Source organism: Delphinapterus leucas, chromosome 10 (assembly GCF_059928025.1).
Source record: "Delphinapterus leucas isolate spDelLeu-1000000601 "Yukka" chromosome 10, BTC_Dleu_Yukka2, whole genome shotgun sequence".
Classification (NCBI taxonomy): Eukaryota; Metazoa; Chordata; class Mammalia; order Artiodactyla; family Monodontidae; genus Delphinapterus; species Delphinapterus leucas.
In genome coordinates this window covers 772396-794994 of record NC_143138.1, presented here as the reverse complement: position 1 = coordinate 794994, position 22599 = coordinate 772396, and the positions used below count along the sequence as shown (strand labels likewise).

The 22599-nt window shown below is 48.5% G+C and overlaps 1 long non-coding RNA gene across 1 annotated transcript in view; it reads left to right on the top strand.

The window, feature by feature from the left end:
* LOC149748107 (uncharacterized) overlaps positions 1-20309 on the top strand; it is a 46026-nt gene extending 25717 nt beyond the window's left edge. The window contains exons 3-4 of the long non-coding RNA XR_016394488.1: positions 5992-6173; positions 6991-20309. This is a non-coding gene — a long non-coding RNA (uncharacterized LOC149748107). The remainder of the gene's footprint in view (positions 1-5991; positions 6174-6990) is intronic.
* The last annotated feature ends 2290 nt before the right edge of the window (positions 20310-22599 follow it).

Sequence of the window (22599 nt, the reverse complement as noted above, 5' to 3'; positions counted from 1 at the left end):
TTAGCTGGTAGAGTTTAAAAAAAAAACTAAGTTGCTGTAAATACCATTTTCTTGTTAAGAAATTCTGTTTTCTGTAGATGGATATGTTGTTTGTCGCATTTATTATTTTTTTCTCTCACACCTGAAAACATCCCATCCAACGGTCCAAGCTGTGAACAGCACAGTCCTCCTGGCAGCAAAAATCATTCGAGGTGCGGGTGCTCAGCGGGTTAGTCACTGACAGAGGGAGGGCTTGGCCCTTGGTGTCGATTCTAGAGAATTAGGACCCCGGGGGCCTCCCTGGGCCCCTCCGGCAGCCCTTCCCTCCACGCTTGGTGCCCAGGGCAAGGGGTGACCCCGAGGGAGGGGACAGCCTCTCTCCCGGAGGGGTCGGAGGGGCTGCTTCCGTCTGTCACCAGCTGGGGACCCGCAAGCCCTGCCCTGGGCCCCGCGCAGCAGCGCTCCCCGTGCGGCTGAGCCCCCAGCTGTCCTTTGCAGCTCTGTCCTCCCGGCACCTGCTGTAGCTCCTGCTCTGTCTGCAGGGCCCTGGGACGCAGCTGGGGACAGTCACAAGTGTGGGGGGCAGCTGCTCTCGGCGGGGAGGGGGCACTTCGTGTGCCCCGAGTCGGAGGCGCACAGGCCAAGTCTGCAGCTCGAGCCCCGCAGGCCGAGTTCGAGAACACTGGGCTCTCAGGTGCCACGGGGGCTGAGACGGGGCAGGACACTTCGCTGGGGGATTTCCGCGTCCTGAGGGGGATTTGTGCTGGTTGCAGCTCGGGGCTGAGGAGGGACCGTAAACTTGTTCGAATCCTGCAGGTCCCGGGCTTCTGGGGACCCGAGGCTACGATTTGGGGGCCTCTTTAAGATTCAGATGACAAAATTTTCTTTTTTGTGTGTTTGTTTGGTTTTATGATTATCCAAAATAAAAATAGCTTTTAAGTTGCATATACAACACATGATCATGTAGAAAAACAGTATAGAAAATGTAAGGAAGTCAACATTATCTGGAATTTAACCCCGTGTGCTGTGTCCACCCACCCTGCATCCTTCACATACTGAGGGCCTCTCTCCTCTTTCTGTTTTGTTCCCTCACCTCCACCCCGCTCAACTCCCCACCTCCGTCCCCTGGGGACTGAGTGATTTTACAGAACTGTCTTCATGTTCACATTACTGTATCTGATTACTTGGGTTGAATCACACATACGTGGATATATTTTTGTCATTGTTTATTTTGCTAAAATAGAATCTTCCTATGTACGCTTTTGCTGCATCTTGCTTAGACCCCTGTAGCCATTGGTGTCGATCTTTCCTTCCCAACATTGTATTAGGAAGCCTTTTAAACACACACTAAAGTAGGAAGAATCTTATTTAGAAAAACACCCTTATACCTGCTACCTAGAGTCTACCATTAATCTTTTCATGGTTAACCTTGATTTTCCATCTATCCATCGCTCTAACCACCCATCATCCCATCTTATTTTATGTTTAAAAATGTATTTCAAAGCAAGTTTCAGGCATCAGTGTACCTGCCCCTAAATGCTATGCCTGTGTCTAGCTACATACTTAGCTAGTGTTCATTCCTTTACTCTTACTTCTGAGATAACCCTACTTAGAATCTAGAGCCCTAACCTTGGGGGTGTCGTGTGATGGGCTTTGGCAAAGGTACACACCTGTGTAACCAGATCCCTTCCAGCCAATGCCGTCTGATTCCCCCCGTGGGTTTGTCCTACCTTCTCTAGAACCTCTCACCTGGCCCTGCTCGCCTGCGGCTTCCTTCACACGGAGTCCACCCGGATCACGGCAGCAGCCGGACCGTGTCCCCGACCCTGCCTTGTGTGTCCTGCCAGGAGCCCCACTTTGTGAGCGCCCCTCTCAGCGGGTTCATCCTCTTGCTGGGCGACACCAGGGCTGTTCTCTAGAAACTGCCATGCAGCCCTTTCTTCTGAACGGCTGTGAAGTTTCACTGTGCCCGTTCACACGCGTGTCCTCACACCGTTCTCAGTGAATAGCTATTTAGTTCTCTCTCTGACTTGCGACCACCATGAACACGGCAGTGATTGACCTGAAAATGTCTTCCATCTACTGAAGCTTTCACTTCTGTCGGCTAAATCCCTGGAAGTGGGGTGGCTGGGCTGAGGGATGTGTGCTTCTTTACACCTTTTTAATAGAGTGTCAGCTGCAGCCCCTCACATTTCCACCGCCAACCTGTGAGTTACTTTGCCGACCTCCCTGCTGGTGGGTGTCACCATGTCAGAAGGATTGTCCCTACCGAGACCATGTTGGTGTCACCGTCCTTCCTTTTCTTGGCCACCCGTGAGGCTGAACTTCTTTTCATACACATGGTGCCGCTTGTATATTTCTGTGAATTGCCTCATTTCCTTGGGCCACTTTATTTTGGGTTGTAGGTCTTTTCCTTATCTTAACAATTTGGGAAAGCGCTGTGCCTGTGATGGAAAATTGGCTTTACCTACAAATCATTCCTTTCATTATATGCATTGCAGGTATCTGCCCCCAGCGTGTCATCTACCTACTGATTTTAAGTATACTGTATTTTTGCGTTACATGTTTAAATTTTTTTCTGTAGTCATAGGTATGTGTATGTGCTATGTATGTATGAGTGTGTATGTATGTTTGCGTGGTGTGTATATATGTGTGGATACATTCTGAGCCCCCCTCCTTTTTTTCCCCTTTTTTTCTTCTTTGTTAAAAGATCTTCCTATGCTCTAGGTCACTTACATATTGTCCTGAAATTTACTGTAAATTCCTGCATGTTTATTTTTGCATTTAGGTCCTTCCCTCGTTCAGCGTTAGTTTCACGTGAGGTGTGAGACACCGTCCCAATTTTCTTTCCCTCCACAGATGGAACGCCATGTGGCCAACCTCATTTGTTTAATAAACCCACCTCCACCCACCAAACTGAAATACCAACCGCGTCATTTATTACATTCTCCAATAAATTAAGATCTGTTTCTAGAATTCTGTTTTGTTTCATTAACCTATTTGTCTGTCTTTATGCCAATGTCATTTCATTTTGTTTATCATGTTAGAGGGATTTTATGGTGTGTCTTAGCAGCTGGTAAGGCAAGTCCCTCCCAGCCCACTGCAGCCCTCCAACACACAAAAACACCTTTTTCTTTGCTATCTTTGGTCATTTATTTTTCCATAGGAACTTTAAGATAAGTTAAATCCACATTTCTCTCAAACCTAATAGGATTAAAATTGCAGTTTCTATAGTATTTATTAATTTTTGGATGATTAAAAATTTATCATACTGAATCTTCTCATTCAAGAACATGATAGATTTTCTGCTTTGTTCAGACCTTGTTTTATGTCTTTTGATAAGATTCTATGGTATTCTTCAAATGACCTGAACAATATTTTTTATGGAATGTTTTCCTATTTTATAGACATCTCTGTTAAGAATTAAACATTTCCCCAATATCCATTTTTAGCTATTTAATACCAACCAGTATAGAAAAACAGTTATGAATTTTTCTGTGTTTATCTTATACACAGACACTTTATTAAATTCTTTGATTAATTCTAATGCTTTTTTTTTTCTCCAAGTGTCTTGAATTTGATAGGTATAGAATCACATCACCAGCCAGGAAAGAAGTTTGCCTTCACTCTCCCAAGGCTTATATGGGCTCTTTTCTTTTCTCATTTCATTTGCCAGATGGCTAAAGCCGCACTGAATAGTCCCGGTGGGAGTGGGTAGCCCTGCTTCTTCCTGATTTTAGTGCAGGTGACTTAGAGCGTCTTCATTTACAAGGAGGTTTGTTGTATTTTGGTCCTCTATTATACAGCATATATTCAATTTCTATTACCACTTAACTGAAGTGTTGGTAGAGCAGCCGTTGAATTTTTACAAAAGGTCTCTTTCTTCAGCATCAGCGGTGTGCTTGTGTGATGTTGCTGTTTCCAAATAGTAAATACATGTTCATTCTTGGGTTAAAGCTGATTTGATCATACTCTGTTCTATTCTTTTGAGACACTTCAGATCTCATTCATTAATCTTTTATTCAGAACTTTAAATTCATAAATAATATTTTTCTATAGGGTTTTGGGAGTACTGTGATAATCTTATCAAGCTTTGTTATTAAGGATAGACTAGCTTTAGAGAGTGAATTAGGAAAATTTTCATCTTTTTATATGCCATAGGCAAATATATACGACATTAATATTCACCTTACAGAAATACTAGACAAGACTCAGCTCTGAAACCAGCTGCCCTGGGATCTTTTTTGATGGTACATCTTTAATCACTCTTTGAGTCTCTCCTATAGTATACTCACATATTTTTCTTCTTCATGGGGAAATTTTGCCTTTTTCTATTTGTTAGAAAAATCAGTAAATTTTCCCTAGATTTTAACTTCATTGCCCCAGAGTTACACATACTATTTACTTTTTATTCTTATAATTCCTTTTGTATCTGTATTCTTTCTTCCCTAGTTTTGTATATTGCTTTTATTTTTCTTTTTCTTAATCAGGCCCATGAAGACATTATCTATTTTAATGGTCTTTCCAAGTAATCAGCTTTAAGATTTATTTATCTTTTCTACTTTTTTTTCTTATTCTTCTTAATTCCAGCTTATATCTTTATTGATTCTTCCTACTAATTTTTTCTTACACTTTTTTCCCCCTAATATCTTAAGATAGAGCAGTTAGTACTGCTTTAGCTGCATCTGTTTTGGTATAAAGTATTTTTTTGATTGCTTTTGAGATAGATTTAACTTAAAATTTGATTTTCAATATTATGAAATGGATTATTTAGAAAGATATACTTTAGTTTCTAAGAAAGCTTTTTTATTATATTTTTCTAATTTTATTGGATTATGATCAGAATATCCTAACTTCCGTTTTTCTGTTAGATCTAATTCTGAAAGGAGTGTATTAACAAATTCTGCTGTAATTGTTTTTTTGGTGAATACATGTTTGTGACTATTATATATTTTTTATCTTAACGATTTAGAGAAATCTTTATATACCTTTAAATGACATCTTTTTGTATGAATATTGTGACCCCTGTTTTCATCTTGCTTGCCTTCCCCTAACATCTCTGTCTGCTTCTGCTGTCCCTTCACTCATGGATTCTGTCCACCTTTAAAGGCTAGCCTTGTACATCAATTTGTAACAATTTAACATGCAGATCTCATCATAAATCCTTACCAGAGCAAGGAGGGGAATGAGTGAGAAAGAAAGAAGGAAAGAAAGAAAATGAATCGATCACTAAATAAAGAGAAATTTGGAGATTTAACCATAAGGCCAGGCAATGAATACAATAAGGAAGATGCTCTGAAGTAAACATCACTTATTTATTTATCCTGGTTCCTCTCACTTTGGACCAGGCCACTCTTCTCCCATAAAAATATTTATTAATTTCAAATATACACAGACACATATATACATATATTTTTTTTAAAAAGCAGAATAAATACTATTTCACTTTAATGGTCTGTCTCTGTAAAGAGTCCCGTTAATAAGAAGACCAATTCAAGATAGATTCTAGTTTCTGGCTTGAAATTTTGTGGTTTAGTTGGACCAAATTAAACATCTATAAGGAGTGCTGGTAAATGCTTAACCACCAGCTTGCGTCGAGCTAACAGGCTCTGATTTGCCTTTTTGCTGATTTCTCTGATTTGTGATTTTTGCTGTTCGACTCCAGTTGCTAACATGGTGACGCGACCACAGAGTTGGGAACACACTGCTGCATCTGAAGGTTCAGTGTATTTTGTTCCCCAGCATGAGTTTCGGGAAGAAGCTGGACGCCTGTTCACACCCGCAGCCAACCTCGCTGGCCCCGGGGCATCGCTGGATGTGGGCTTGATACTCGACGATGAGTTCCACAGACGCATTCCTGTGGTCTGCCGTTGTTTTTAGTGATTTAGTCACTGCTTTCAATGTCTAATTACAGGATTTTGTTTATTTTTAAAAACAGTGTACTCTTGATGTAGGCAATCTCTCCTGTGTGCATTCTCTGCTTTCTCAACTGTCTCTTCTTCACAAACACAGTGCCGAACAGTCTGCGCGTCCTGACACTGCGGAGAATTCGGATTTCAGTGCTGTGAGGCTCGGTGATTTCACCCCCGTCCTCGTTCGTATGGTTCGGCTGCAGAGGGGAAGCAAGAGGCCCAAGGGCGATGGCTGGTTGTGATCTGAGTTAGAACTTTCTGAATCTGTCCAGTTCTCTCACGGTATTTACCAGATTTTAATAGGAGTTAATTTACGTGGCTGCAGGGCCAATGAGGCTCTCGTACTGGGAGAAACTACCGTCATCCAAATAGGAATATTAGCTTGAAATGTCTTTCTGTGAAGTCCGAATTACGTAGTGAAGAGAACAGGATTTGAAAGAGATTATTCTAAAAAAACCTGATGGACATTTATGGCATGCCTCCTCAACTGGGCACCTGCCCATCACTTCGTCCGCATCGAACCCTCCCGACCACCTCGATGCCCCTGTTTCATCGGATGAGGGACAGCAGCAAAATAATCTGCCCAACAGGGTCAGTGGTGCAGCCAGCAGGTGGCTTGGCCAGCATCCGACCCCTTGTTCCCCGTAATCCCTACGTTAGCAGCGACGTCCAAAAGCTTCACGGGGGGCGTCACTGGCCGTAGCTGCAGCTCCAGGAGCACGGTATCGGGATGGAGGATGCCAGGGGCTGAGTATGTGGGGGGAGGCTCCCTTTTCCCACATTCCTGTCACAGGCAGAGCTTTGCAGGGTTTGTCGTTCACACCGTCTCCCCCAGAGGATCTGGATCTAGAATCAGGTCCACCTGGGTTTGCATCTCAACTCCACTCCCCTAAATGGAGACTAAAGGAGCCGCCCCACGGCATGGTTGGGGGCAAACAGGCCTCTCCTGGCTGATATCTACGCAGTAAACGCTGGGCAGTATTGCGTGCAAAGGACAACACAGAGATTCCTCTGTTTTCCAAGTCCATTCCCAAGACCACCAAATGTCACTTCGGTTCACATGCAGCTCGCTCCTAATGACCTTGTAAATTCTGTGTAGGTGGATGGAGCATTTCAGCAGCCGCCGGGGAGACTCAGCACTCGTATGTCACTATGAGCGGGATAGGCTCAGCCGGCCTGTAGCCCTTCCTGACGTCGGGAGATTGTCATGGTCACCTGGGGACTCGGCGTAGACCTTTCCTAATCGGATTAATTTCAGTGCCGGCCATTGGCTTTCCAGTGTTGCAGCCACGTGGGGTGACTGTGCTGCCTCTGGCTGGTCCTTGGACGGAGCACCCTGGCTGGAACGTTAGCCCTGGGGGCTGAGGTCGGACCAGCACATGCGCTGACTCTCTGTGGATGGATGAACATGGGCACACGTGGGCGGGGGACTGGCCCTGGCCTTGCGGCCGCCACCCAGGGACCTGCTAGGGGGCTGGGGGCCAAGGGGGTCCGCACAGACTCGCTCAGCGCCCTCGGCGTGAGGGGGCCGCTCAGAGGCAGCCCGGCCCTGTCCCCGTTCCAGCGGCTCGCTGGGCATCTTCTGTCGCCTGTCCTCCCACACCCACCCTCTTCCCCGAACCGTGTGCTTGAACCGCGAGCTCCACGCGACTAGCAGGGACCTGATGGCCCCTCCCCCCTGCCGTCAGGCCACCAGCCCCTCCCGCCCACACCCACTCGGCCCCTGCGGACCCCGGAGCCCCCGCTGCCCCCGGCAGGCCCTTCCCCTGCAGGCCCTCCCTGGCAGACCCCCGCCCCCGGCACCTCTGGGCGCCGTGGCTGTCCTATCCATCACCTCCGGCTGCTGCCCCGCCCTTCCCTTGCTCCCCTGTGGGTCCTGTCCCCAGATGCTCTGTCCTCCAGCCCCTCCTCCCCTTCCTCCTCTCTCGCCTGCCCCCAACCCCACGGCCTCGCCCCTCCTGTGGTGTCAGGGAGCAGCCAGGGGCTCGCGGCTCCCACAGCTGAAGCCCAGCCCCGAATGTGGCCCCAGCTCTAGGCTCCGCCCCCGGGCGTCCCACAGGCCGATGCTGACCCCTCGCCCAGAGCAGCTTCTGCGCCAGGCCTGGCACCTGTTGGGGGCGGGGGCAGGAGGGGCAGGTTCGGCTGAGCCCTGAGCAAGGAGCTCCGGAAGCGGCCCCGACCCTCGTGGGTGTGCAGTGTCCTTAGTGTCAGGTGACCAGAACTTCAGCCGAGGACCCCGCCCTGGGCCGTGAGCCACGACCGGAGTCCAGGTGAGAGAGGCCAGGAACTCCCACCTGGGAGAGGCTGGGAGTGGAGAGCTGGGAGGTTTCAGAGACGCGGGGGCGCTACTGACATCAACAGCCTTTACGGCTGGATGCGGCTGCTGAACAAGCCGACGATTAAGAGATGCCGCGGGAGGGCTTCCCTGGTGGCGCAGTGGTTGGGAGTCCGCCTGCCAATACAGGGGACACGGGTTCGAGCCCTGGTCTGGGAGGACCCCACATGCCGCAGAACAACTAGGCCCGTGAGCCACAACTACTGAGCCTGCGCGTCTGGATCCTGCGCGTCTGGAGCCTGCGCTCCGCAACAAGAGAGGCCGCGATAGTGAGAGGCCCGCGCACCGCGATGAAGAGTGGCCCCTGCTTGTGGCAACTAGAGAAAGCCCTCGCACAGAAACGAAGACCCAACACAGCAAAAATAAATAAATTAATAAACTCCTACCCCCAACATATTCTTTAAAAAAAAAAAAAAAAGAGATTCCGCGGGAGAAACATCTAGAAGGAGCAGCCGGGGCCGGAGAGGAAAGGGGGCGTGAGATCAAAGGGCCTGGAAGGAGGCTGAAGGGCTTCAAAGGGGCAGGACACTGACCGCAGGCAGGTGGCTATTTAGACTCTTAGCGTTGCTGCTGTAAAAGAAAGGATCTCTTTCCCCTAAACGTCTGACTTAATTTTCCTCTCTCTTTATTCTTAAAAATCTACTGGGGGAAGATCCCTTTTGCTGTAGTTTCTGCTCCCAAGTCCAGATCGATGGGAAAGGCCCGCAGGCTGTCAGGTTTTCATAAGGGACCCTGGATGTGGGTTGAGGAGGGGAGGGTCTGTCTGATGTGCCAGGAGCAGGTCCATCACCAGTTGGGGTCTTGATTGAATTGATTCCCAGGAGGAGTGTTGCGGGGAGATGCCAGGACGGCCCTGCTGCCAGCAGGTCTGCAGTACCTGTCCTGGATGTGGGAACATGGTCCCCCCACCCTGACCCTGGGCTTAGCTGCTCTGTCCCCTGGGACCCCAGGAGCCTGCTACACACACTGGAAGGGGTGGGCCTGGGCCAGTGCTCTGGCCACCACCCTGCCCCAGCACAGATGCGGAGGCCTGTCTCACGCTGGCCACCACCATCAGCGCACACGGGCGTCCGCCTCAGCTCCGCCCCTCGCCAGCGGATGCGACCCCCGAGGAAGTCACGTGGCTTCTTTGAGCCGGAGTTTCTTCACCTCCCTTTGTGAGGATTAAACGAGTGGTAAATACACATTAAACCCTCCATACCCATGAGCTCTGTAGCCACAGACTCTACCAATTATGGATGGAAAAGACGTGAAAAAAATTCCAGAAAGTTCTGAAAAGCAAAACGTGAATTTCCCACAGACTGGCAAGTGTTTACACGGCATTTACATTGTATTTACAACAACCTACATTGCATTTACATTGTATTAGGTGTTATAGGTCATCTAGGGATCATTTGAAGCATACGGGAGGATGTGCATACGTTGTATGCAAACGCTTCGCCATTTTACGCAAGGGACTTGAGCACCCCGGATTTTGATATGCACGGGGGTCCTGGAACCCATTTATTTCCCCTGCAAACACTGAGGGGCGACTGTATGTTGCTCGTTGTTTCGTGGACCCTCCATGGATTGTAACTTTTGTCATTAGTCAGCACTGATGGCACTTTTCTGGAACCTCATGTTGAAAGTGGAGAAAACACGACACAAAATCTCTGAGGCTTCAGGGTGGTGATGTCCACCCCCGGCCCCGCAGCCTCCTTCCCTAACCTCTCAGACCACAGCTGGCACACCAAAGCAGAGCTGCACCGGGGACTCCGGACAGACGGAAGGACGGGCAGACAGAAGCACACGAGTGAGATTCCAGACCAGAGGATGGGAGGGCTCCGGGCAGACGTGGGGCAGCAAAGCCGGGCCCGCTGGATGGAGGCCGCTGCATGGCCCCAGGGGAGCAGCCGTCCTCAATGCCGTCCTGAACCCTGGCCATCACCGTGCCCGTCACTGTGCCAACTGAGAACAGATCAAAGCCGGAGGGAAGCTGCTCAGTTTATAAAACACAGGGCTTGTTTGTGGTACTTTTCCTCTGGAGCCCGAGGCAGCGGTGTGGGTCCCCAGACCACCAAAACTGGGCAGGGGCTGAGCCTGCTCCGGGCTCACGTGTGCCCATCCCCGCACCTCCTCTAGGGAGGATGCGGGGATGCTGGTGGCCCTGGCAGGCTGAGGGCGAGGAGAGCATGAGTTGGGCCTGACGGCCCCCTGCCCCTGGAGGGCAGAGGTCATTCCCAAATCGAGAGAGAACTGTGGGTGTGCGTGCTCTGCTCCCTCCTCGGGGCTGGCCGCGACCCTGACCGTTACCACAACTTCTCCGGGTCGTTGAGAGCACGACACTCGTGCCCTCAGCCCCGGACCCCAGAGGCTGTCAGAGGGAAGATGGGAGAAGAAGGCCGGGCACAGACTCTCCTTTGCGTAGAACTGGGTGGGAGGGAGGTTTAGGGTTGTTGCCTGTTGAAATGGCTGCAGCCCTGTCCTTACAGCAAACTAAGCGTGGAAGTGCGTTTACAGGGCGATGCTGTGGCTGGATGTTTGGGAACACGTTTTGTACCAGCACCGTCTGCAGCAAAACTCTGAATCCTTCTCCCTATCAAAATCCGTCTCTGAGGTCGCGCTGGCCAGGGTCCCCCTAACTTCAGTCTGCTCTCGGCTGTGGCTCCACCACAATCCCGCCCTGCAGGCCACTGGCAGGACCGCAGCTCTCACTCTGCCGTCCAGGCGGGAAAACACAGTGAAGCCTCAGTAGATACCTGGCCACTGCCATGGCTGTGGCCCAGCCAGGGCCCAGTTCCTAACCCACCCCCCATCCTGAGCACGTGCCCCTCAGACAGGAGTCCAAGCGCAGCTTTGGGGGTTTCTCCCTCGACCTTGTGCAGGGAGACTTGGGGCTGTACGCTTGCTTTGCGCTTCTGAACCGCAGGGACCTTAAGTGGGAGAAGCGAGCGGGCCCTCAGGGAAGGCTCCCGCCCCCAGTCGGCTTAATCGCCTCCATTAAGGTGAATTGCCGTAATTACTGCTTTACTCTCATAGTTGTGGCTGTTGTCTTTATAAGGATCTCCAAAGGCCCTGTGAGTTTTGCATGGCTGTTTACATGGTGTTTGATTCTGTTTGTGTCTCACATTGTTTGCTTCCTGCCCCTTAGGGCTTGACGGCGTAGTTCGCTCAGGACCCTGCCTGTCTGCAGCTCTGGGGCCGGCACCCAGAAGTGTGATGGTTTCAGCCTGTGACAGCGTAAGGAAAGTAACCATGTAGGTGCAGCGGGTCATGAAAATGCACAAAGACGCCCTGGAAACCTTATCACTACCAAAGCAGCTAGCATTTCTTGAGACTCACTGTGAGTTTTAAGGACTTTACATATAGTCTCATTTAACCTTCTCAACAATCCAGGGACGTCGAAATTATTACCATGGTTTTGCAGATGAAGAAACTGAGGCACCACGAAACAAAAGAGACTGAGGTCCCAGAGTTAGGAGGTGGCAGTGCTGGTGTATAAACCCAGGTGCACTTTGGCCCAGACACATCCTGTTAACTCAGTCATGATAGTGACTAGGGGCTGAGTTCCTGTTTGGGAATTTTTTTTTTTTTTTTAGCGGTACGCGGGCCTCTCACTGCTGTGGCCTCTCCCGTTGCGGAGCACAGGCTCCGGACGCGCAGGCTCAGCGGCCATGGCTCACGGGCCCGGCCGCTCCGCGGCATGTGGGATCTTCCCAGACCGGGGCACGAACCCGTGTCCCCTGCATCGGCAGGCGGACTCTCATCCACTGCGCCACCAGGGAAGCCCCTGTTTGGGAATTTTAAACACATGAGGCAAGAGAAGAAACAAGCCATGTCTCTGATGGCCCTAAATATGACCCACGTGGGTGGTTCCACCATTAGAAGTCCTTCTTTTTAAAAAATTGTCATTATTATAAACACACTTTTTAACTATTACCTTTTCTTCTATCCTGCTTTTTCTCTTAGATTTTTACTTACTACATAAAAAATATTAATGCAAATAAACTTAAAGAAAACAGTGATAGTTGGGCAGCCCCAACAAGCCAGACTAACTCATTTAACACACTCAGTTTCAAAAGACCCCTCTTGAAATGCTCATGGATTACCCTGGGAATTATGACACCTGGATGTGTGGCCTCCATTCATTACCCAGTTATTTTATTTCCACTTTGCAGATGTCTGGGCCCAAAGAAAATGGCATCTAGAAGGAGGTGAGCTTTGGTCTCACTGTCTTCTTCTCCAACTTTCCTTATTTCATTGATTTGCACACCGTCCTCTGTTGCCTAAGCTGGAAAGTTGGGAGTCAACCTCGACTTTCCTCCTCAAGGCACCCACCTCTCCAGTCCAGACTGTGGCCAAGCTCTGTTTGCTTCGTTGACTCACCTCAGTCAAACCATCTCTTCCTTTCCACATTTCCCCCTTTGCCCCAATCAGAGTCAGCTTTCTAGAATACAAATTTGCTCAAGTCACTCCTCCTCAGAATTTCTCAGAGGCTCCAAAGGTCTCCTGGGTGAAATTTAAACTCCTTATCATGGAACAGAAGGCTCTTCCTGGTCTGGTTATTGGTTATTCTCTTACTCTTCCGTCCCTGCGTCCTGTGCTCTGGCCACGCCCAGCTCCGGGCAGGTTCCCCACGGGTCTTTCTCTTTTACGCCTCTTTCACTTTCCTTATATTGTTCTGTCTAATGAGATTCTCTCCCCCCATTTCTCATCCCATCTACTTGCATTCATCAATTCATATTTTAAGGACAATCAAACCTCACCTCTTGCAGAAAATCTTTCTTCTCAATCACCCACTTGGAAAGGGTAGAAAAGGCTGACCCTCTTTTTGGCCTTATTTTGCTCTGTGCATGTTCATTCCTCATCTTCATCATTGTCACTGTTCATCACCATTGTCACAGCTCTTACCACTGACAGTCACTCTCCTGTCATTGATTTCCCAAATATTTATTGAACACGTACTATGTTTGTTTGTTTGTTTGTTTGTTTTTTTGCGGTATGCGGGCCTCTCACTGCTGTGGCCTCTCCCGTTGCGGAGCACAGGCTCCGGACGCGCAGGCCCAGCGGCCATGGCTCAGGGGCCCAGCCGCTCCGCGGCATGTGGGATCTTCCGGACCAGGGCACGAACCCACGTCCCCTGCATCGGCAGGCGGACTCTCAACCACTGCGCCACCAGGGAAGCCCCCTACTATGTCTTAAAAGCTGTTCTAGGTGTTGTGTATATAGTGCTGAGAAAACCAGATACGGTTTCCTGCCCTCCTGGAGTCTAGAGTATGAGAGAGAGAAATATTAAACAAAGCAATAACTATAAAATTACAAATTAAAATATATGATAATACCAAAGAATAGGGAACTAGAGGGAGAAGAAGAGTAGGAGGAAATCTACCAGGACCGTGAGCTCCAAATCCAGAGCTCTTTGCATTTGCCTCTATTTCCCCAAAAGGGGACAGGAAGCGGGGTAGGTGTCCAGCACGGTTGTGTTGGTTGAGCAATAACCTGCGCTGGGAGGCTCTTTGGAGAGGCGCTCACACCACAGGTTGGGTAGAAACAAGACCCTTAAATGAGGGATTGGCTGGCCTTCTCCGTTTCCAATTTGAGATAAAAATAGTAGCTTGGAAAGTAATATAAGGATGAAAATAATCACAGGGGCTGTTAAAATAATAGCTGCTGCATTTTTTGCTAATAAGAAAGAAGCGACCCACATAAATAAAGTAGAAATTATAGAAAACAGACAAGGCACAAAGAGAAGACAAAACAGAAAAATCTCTAGCATTTCTACCACCCCCATCTAAACAGTGTATCTATTTCTGTTTCAGATTATATACATGAATGCATATATACATACATTTATTTATAGTCTGTCTGTGTATTTAGAATATATAATTTTTAAAAAGTTGAAATAAAATATAGAACGGAATTGTACCTTACTTATATTCATTGAAGAAGTACTTGTGAACATTCTCACACGCTTCTAAATATTTTTCTACAATTTGACTTTCAATGGCTGTATGGAATTCCATTGCCTGATGGGAGAACATTCCTTTGTTGGACCTTATGTTGTTTCTGATATTTTTCTATTATGATTAATAATCTTGATACACTTTTTTCTCTTGCACATATCTGACTGTTTCCTTAGATAAAATTCTGGAAGTAGAATTATTAGATGAATTGATATAAACATAATTTTATATCATTTTGATACGTTCTGATGAATTGCCCTCCGGGAAGATTATACGAGCGAGGCTTAAGAATTCACAGCACTCCCCGAGTTACGGCTTAGATGCGCCGCTGCTCTGATTGCTGCTTTGATACTGGTGAACGGCTTTCACGGTGTCCCATTTGTTTTCTTCTGGTTTGAATTACCTCCTCAAGTCTTTACTCATAATTCTATTGAAGTATTTAATAATAAAATTCAGTACTTATGAATGTAAATATTTAATATTATTTATTTATTATAATAAATAATTTAACAATAGTTGTAATAATTACAGCAAACATTCAGGAAGCCTTCACTAAGTGCCTTTTGCTATGCTAATGCTGTTTTTTTTTTTTTTCCTTTGGCTGCATTGGGTCTTCGTTGCTGCACGCCGGCTTTTTCTGGTTGCAGCGGGTGGGGGCTACTCTTCGTTGCGGTGCACGGGCTTCTCATTGCAGTGGCTTCTCTTGTTGCAGAGCATGGGCTCTAGGTGCGCAGGCTCAGTAGTTGTGGCGCACGGGCTTAGTTGCTCCGTGGCATGTGGGATCTTCCCGGACCAGGGCTTGATACCGTGTCCCCTGCGTTGGCAGGCGGATTCTTAACCACTGCGCCACCAGGGAAGTCCCGCTAATGCTGTTTTATCTCTTTTAATCCTCACAATCCTATGAGATCTAATCAATTATTATCCCCATTAAAATCATACAAGTTTATGAAGGTTAAATGATCCATCCAAACTCACACAGCTAGTAATCCAGTCTCATTTACTAAAAGCTTTGCTCAGAATTTTAACCACTCGCTATCAAATAGTTTTAAGTTCTTGCCTTCTGGTTCATCGTCCATCTTTTAATTTAATCAATTCTCTTGTTATGTAGAGAATTTCAAATTTTCATATAGTCCTACATATCAATCTTTTTTGTGAATATGCTTAGGAGCACTGTCCCTACTAGGGATTAGATCAGGATTTAGCTTTATTGCTTTCTCGTTTTTTTATTGGTAATTTTCTGTATGTAATTCTGTAAAATCCATTTGAAATTTATTTTGGTGCATGATGTGAGTTAGGAATAAATTTCTTTGCTAAATAATCCATTTTCCCTTCTGATTTTAAAATCCAACTTTTATCAGATGTGAAGCTGTCATATATATTATGTATGAGTCTGATTTATGCTCTATTCTGTGCGGTTGGTTTGTCATATATCCTTACCCCAATGTCATGCCGTCTTGATCGCCGCACCTCACACCGCCTGCTGGTGTGATGAGGCAAAACTCTCTCTTTCTTCTTTGGCCCAAGTGCCCCTGCTATTTTTCTTTAATCAGGGCTCATTCTGAGCGGTTTTATCCCCAGGCTCTGGCGAGTCCCACTGTACCTTCCCTGCCTATCAACAAATTGTCTGGTATTTGGTTGGCCACTCAGAGTCCTTTGGGTGTTTTCTGAGACAGGTCGTGAGCCTCCCCATTCCCTGCGGGTAGAATTGAGGACGCAACTAGTTGAAGGTCTGACCGACCCTCCCTGGCAGTGTGGCACCTGGGCCCCCCTGGGCGTCAGTCAGCAGAGGGGAGACTGCTGTGTATGCCGTTTACAGCAGGGGATGGAGACATTACAGACACGTGGACCCTTGTGTGCGAGATGATGGGACATGGGGGCACCCGACGCTTCAGGCTCCTCCCCGAACCAAACAAGAGGATTTGCATGTTGATTTCTCATCGTTACATGATACCATTTGTTCTTTCTGGATTTATACCCAAAGAAACAAATTTTGGACAGAAGCCAAGAAAGGAAGTAACAAGAGGAGGTAGATAAGAAGGGAGACGGGGTGTAAGCGAGAGGCGTCCTTTCTACCATGCTCCTGGGTCACGGTGTGGTCCCAGGTGGACTGGCGGGGGCCTGGGGGGCGGGTGGGTGCTGGAGGAGCGGCGGGATCCCTGGGGCAGACCTGGGTCCTGCGTGGCCAGCGGCCGGTCCCCAGAGGCCGTGTCACCCTCTGGGCTCTGCGGTGCCTGCGGGCCCTGCTGCCTGCTGGCCCAGGAAACCTGGGGAAGAACCCTCGGCCCGACTTTTCTCACCGTCCTGCTCTGCACCCTGTCAGCAACCAAGTGTGAGGACCTGTGGGCGCCCAGAGTCACCTGTTTGAATCTCTGAAAAGACCTGATTCTGGGACCAACGTGACAGGAAGCCTGGGTGAGAGTGCACTTCTGCTCTGGTTTGCTTAAGTTCCCAGGATGTGGACCTTCTACAGCCAAAGCCAGAGGACGTAAAAACTGAAGACGCTGAAGAGAAACTAAATCCAGCATTTGTCTTCTCGGTGTCGCAGCCTCGCTGACAACCTTTAGCTATTAATTAGGCATTTACAAAAACCTGCTTATTTAAGCGCCCGAACGCTTGCAGACTGCCACATCCCTGTATGTGTAAGACTGGAGAAGGCATGTTTTTCTCTTGACCAGTTTTGTCCTCCCGAGACGACGTCTGGCACAAGCAAATCATACTTCCCTGGTGTATTAGCAGGGGCTCCCCGCGTTCAGCTGCTCTCTGCTGGGAGCCAGGCTGGGTCCCAGCTCTCACTGACCCGCAAGGAACAGAGGCAGCTAACGATTGTCAGTGGCTGAGAAGATGCTGCGTTTTTGGCTGTCCTCCATGGCGTTCAGATTCGTATCTGAGCTCAGTGTGCTTTGTGTGTTTTCCCCACATGCTGGGACAGGCCTGTTTTCCAAGACGAGCTTCGGGAGGGAGGGAAGCGTCTTGTTTGACATGCGGTCACCAGTGCATGGCAGTCTCTCCCGCAGCGGGGCTCCCCCGGCGGGACGGCTCCCCCAGGTCCGTCCTGGTCCCAGGTCTTGGGAGCCTCCTCTGCTAACTCTTGCCCTCCTCCAAGCTTGAACCTGCCCTTTAACTCAAACAGAGACACCGTTTCCCCCACTTTTGCTGTTTTATCTGAGTCCCTGGCAAAAAGTCTAGCTTATAATTTTTAAGTTAAACGCCTTAATTATTCGAAGAGGTGGTGACAACAGTTCTCTGAGCTCCCCTGGTTCATCATGCGCCCCAGGAAGGGTTTAGGCCCAGATTTCAATCAGGTCACAGCACAACCCTGGGATCTGCGATAATCTCATTATTCACAAGAACAGGGGGATTCGCTCTGGTCACCAACACACCAGGGTCTTTCCGTGCTGGACCCCTGGACTGGAGTTTCTCACCAGCAGGTTGAAACTTGACAGCTTCACGAGAACTTGTTTCTCACCTTGCAAGAGATTCTCTTCCTCTCTGGCAGCCCTCAGTATTTTGGCTCACTTGGGCAAATAATTTAGAGTATTGAGGGATGCCGGCCGGCAGGGGATTTGCCAACACTTAGTCAAAAGGGAGCTACCTGTGTGACTGAGGGCCAGCCTGAAAAGCCAGCTTCACCTGCCCTCAGAGGGCACCTGACACCTTCACTCCAGGAGTCCCTAGTCTGAGGCATTGCCTCCAGGGTGTAACATGATGTAACTGTCTCACCAAAGAGCTCATTCACGCTTCACCCTCTTTATCTTAGCTCTGTTGACGGTGGGGTCCTGTGGGGCAGAGAAAGTTTGATGGGGGAGGGACCATAGAACCTAAGCCTGAGACACTCAGTGGAAGAGTCAGACCCAACAGTAAAATGAGGTCCAGGGTGGTCCTGGAGCAGACTGGGGAGGGGAGCAGAGGAAAAACTCATCTCAGGCAGATTTATGGCACGCATTAGTATGGGTGGCTGAGATTTCCAAAAGGCTGAAAGCATTTCTTCAAGTCCAGGAATTCTATAACGCCGACTGCTTTCGATGGTCATGTACTACAGAGCTTCTTGCCCCCTGGTTTAATCTTGCTGAGTTTCGGGGGGGGGAATATTCCCCTCATCACATGTCACAGTTATCCTGGGTAGTTTCTACTTGTGGTCCCAAGTAATGACCAATTGTGCCCTTCCGTTCTCAAAAGCATACTTGTTTGGGCAACAAATGGTATGATCATTCTAGATAATGCAAGCGGACGTTGCTATGTCCCTCTCATGTATCAAAGAGATGCCTCAAGCTTTGAGGCATTCCGCTCCCAAGTGTAGGGCTGCTTTCTATATCTTCCATGTGGCTCTTGTATTCTCACCCTTTTCTCTACCTTCTTGAACGTATGGAACGTAGTTACAACTGTCTTAGTGTCTTTGTCTACTAGTTATTCCGTCTGTGTTATCTCGGGGTCTGAGTATGTTGATAGATTTCACCCTTCCCCCTCATTATGGAATGTATTTTCTTGCCACTTGGTCTGATGAGTTTTGAGTGGATGGCAGATGTTGCATTTTTTTATCTTGTGGGGTGTTGGGTAGTTTTGTATATTCCTTTAAATACGCTCGGGCCTTGTTCTGGGACACAGTAAGTTACTTGGAAACAGTCAGTCCTTTTGAAGCTTGCTTTCAAGCTCTGTTGGGAGGCACCAGAGCCACCCTGGTTTCCGGGATATTCTTGCCTTCTGAGCACACCCAACGCACTGCGTGTTGCAAGGCTTTTTCAGTCTGGTTGTAGGAAGGTCGACGCTCCCTTGCCCTGTGCAAGCTCGGGGATCCTTTGGCCGCTCATCCGGATGCTCTCCCTCCCACCTCCCTCCCTCGCTCAGGGTCAGTCCTCCAGGAGAGGAGAGGGGAACTGCCCTCCGATCACTGGGGCGTGCCCTCTGGGAGGGTCTCTCTCTCCTGTGAAGCTCTCTCTTCTCTGTTACTCTCCTCGGCAAGCTTGGCCACCTCGACATCCCTGAGTTTTCAGCCCCATCAGCTCGACTTGGGGAGACTGGCCGGCTTTGTTCAGGCGCCTGCTTCCTGCACTGTTACTTCTCTGGAGCACACTGGAGCCCCCAGGGCTCACCCGTTCGTTTCTCTTCTCTCAGGAGTTACTCTCTTGTGCTACCTGCTGTCAGTGTCTGAAAACATATCTTCCTTTTTGTTGCTGTTGTTTAAGGCAGGAGGGTGACTCTGATCCCTGTTAGTCCATCCCAAGCAGGAGCGTATATCCTGCATCCTGGGCTGTGTTCGCTCCTGTGTCTTTAGTACTGATGCCTCCTCTTCTCCAGGTTCAGTGTGAATGCGTCTTTTCTCTCTGCTCTGCAGCCGCTGCTCTCACGTTTCCCATCTTGTGTTCTTCTCTCCCTTGTTTAGTTCTTCTCTTGCTTTCCTTTCACTCTTCTCAGCATTTGCACCAGGAGGCTGGTCTTCTTCAGACCTCACCATCTATGGGATCAGACCAGAACTTTCTTCTCAGGATGGACCGACTCTGCTGGCCGTGTGTTGGCTCTGACCTTCCCGTTGCCCACAGTGTTTGCCTGCGTCTGCGGGTTCACAGAGCTCCACTGCTGCAACTTCACCCGCAGACATGCGGTCCTCCTCCCTCCCTTCCTATCTGTCAGCAACCATCTGTGTGGTTATCTATTCATCTATCACCTACTTTTCTACTTATCGTCTATCATCTATTTATGATCTATCTATCTATCTATCTATCTATCTATCTATCTATCTATCTTTCCTCCATCTACCTGTCTTTCTATCTATTGTAGACCATTTGAAATAACAATGTAGGAATGACAAGGGTCCAAAATGGAGAGATAAGAAGATGGCAGATCATGAAGGCCCTTGCACGGCCTGTGAAGACTCGGATTTTATACAGAAGTGTCTGGAGAAAACGTTAAAGCTTTTTAACGTTGAAGTAATAGGACCGGATTCAGTTTCACGAAGACCCCTCTGGATGCAGTGTGGAGCGTGGATTTTGTCGGAACAACACCGCAGAGAGGATGATGGGGAGACTTGGTTTATTTCAGGTGAGGAATAAAGATGAACTAAGAGTGGTCCTGGAAACGGAGAGAAATCAGGAAGTATCCAAAGATGGCCCCGGCGGAACTAGGGGCTGATTGGATTTGGAGGGAGACAGAGAGATGTATGAAAGATGACCCTTGTGTCTCCAGCTCCCAGGGCTGTGAGAGGACCTTAACGTTGGCGGGGGTGGGGGGGGCGGGCACCCAAGTGAGAACGTATTTGGACATTTGGAGGTTTACATGATGATGAGCTTGACTTTGGATCTATTGAACTTGAACTGTTTGCCACATATAATGGGAGTTGTTTGGAAGCTAACTTAGCACAGGCTTTGCAGCTCAGTAGAGACATTTGGGAGAGAAGTGGGCACCTTCAGTTCATGAATGATGGGTCTACATGATGGTGGGGACCCTGGAGTGGAGGTGAGTCACCCCGATGGGACAGAATTGCACGGGCAGCTCCCACAGAAGTACTTTCCACATCTACACTCCAGTATCTTCTATCTCCAAAGACTTACAAAAACAAGATTTCTGTCATTGTCTCTCTTTGGCATTCCACCTGACATCTAGGAGAAAATTTAACAAGGGACTAAACAGATTTCACATTTATACTTGCAACTTTCACACCCACATTTTCTCTCAGCTGAGGAGAAAGAAGCGTGTACAAACCACAGCCCTGCATGAGGCTGCACGAGGCTTTAAAACCGCATGTAGGGAAACTGCTCCCCTGGTGGACAGGGCTGCATCAAACACGGGGCCCTCCGTGACGTTTTGGAATGTTTTTACTTCCGACCCCTTGACACCAAATTTCTTCGTTACACAGAGTGTCCTGTGATTTCCCAACACAGTAGGTATTTGAGTTTCTTGACCTATATTCTCATACTGGCCTGTCTTTCCCTATTGGCCGGGCTTAATCTTATGCATTGTTTTCTTAGTTACCGATTCACATCAAGGTGGACTTTTGAGAACTTTGCCCAGTTTCTCAGTGCAGTGCTAGAATATGACCTTTGACTTCAGACAGGCCTTGTTTGGAGGCCAGCTCTGTGTTCACAGGCAAACTCTTGAAATTCTCTGAGATGGAGCTTCTGCTAAAACCTGAGGGTGATAATCGGTTGCCATGGCTTGTTGCAAGGACTAAAGTTCACACACACGTGAAGTGCTTAGTCCTCATGCTTTACACTGCCACGTGTGCTCCAAGCTTTCTGAGTGACCTGTCCAGGCCTCACCAGCACTTGGTGAGAACTTGTGCTTTGCACAGGCCCCTGGGGTGGAGGCGGGGGGGAAGGGGGAAGGGCACATTCAAAGATGAAAAAACATGATTGGCATCCTCAGAGAATTCGCCCTAAACTTTAATCATCATTCCGTACTTCGTGTTTGCTGCGGTACCCACGCCCTTCCTCCATCCAGGGGAAATATTGTTAAAGTTTTTTCCAATCTTCTCGGGGCTCTGGGAGACTTCTGGTCTGTGGGGACGGGCTTCCTCTCTCCACGTTGCCATCTGGAGTTCTTTGTTCAGGTCTTGGTCAGGAAAAAACCAACACACGAACTTAAGAAAATAACATTTGGCAGGAACTTGGCAACCATAACACCCTTGTTGCCAGATTCCTTGTTCACAGCGTGGGTGGTTCAGATGGTACTTAATTAAATGCATTTTCCTCTAAATTCTCCACAGCATGCTTATTTTTGCTGGTGGCTAATGACTGTACCATCTCTAAGGCAACCAAACTTCACAGCCCGCCGAAGAGGGAACTCGCCACGTAAATACCAAGTTCCTTTGTTAGCGCCCAGCCCCACTCGTCACCATTCTCCAGTGAGGACGGACTTAGCTCTCGTTTTTCCCACTCAGTGCTTTGTCATTCAGCACTTTCCTCCCACCTGACACACCGACACACCTGCGTAGTACAAATGATACCTACTATTTGGGGGCCAAGTACAACTCACGCAGTGTACTCAGAACTTCAGATTCCTGATCTAATTGAATCTTCCCAACTCTTTGAGGTGGGTATTCATATTCCCATTTAGAAGACGGAGAAAACAAGGCTCAGAGAGGCTCAGTGCTTTGGTCATTCAGCTGGGAAGTGGTTAACGTGGAGAGTCGTCCAGAAGATCTGGCTGCCGCCAAAGCCCGCGATCGTTCCCTCACGCCCTGTGGACTTTATTAAGGAGAGGTTTTCAGACGGTCTCCACATACCCCTCAACGGGCAATGCATCTCCAGAAAATGATTTACGCCTTTATTCAGGGCCACACCTCACTCCTGAGCTTTCTGTGTCCAGAGCAGGAACATTAGGAAGGTCATGTAGAGAGAGGGGGCAAGGCACTGCTGCCCCCCTCAGTGGCTAGGTGGTGCCAGGTGAAGTAGTTAAATTCATTTTTCTCATGTTTTTGAATCACCACAGAGGTTTACTT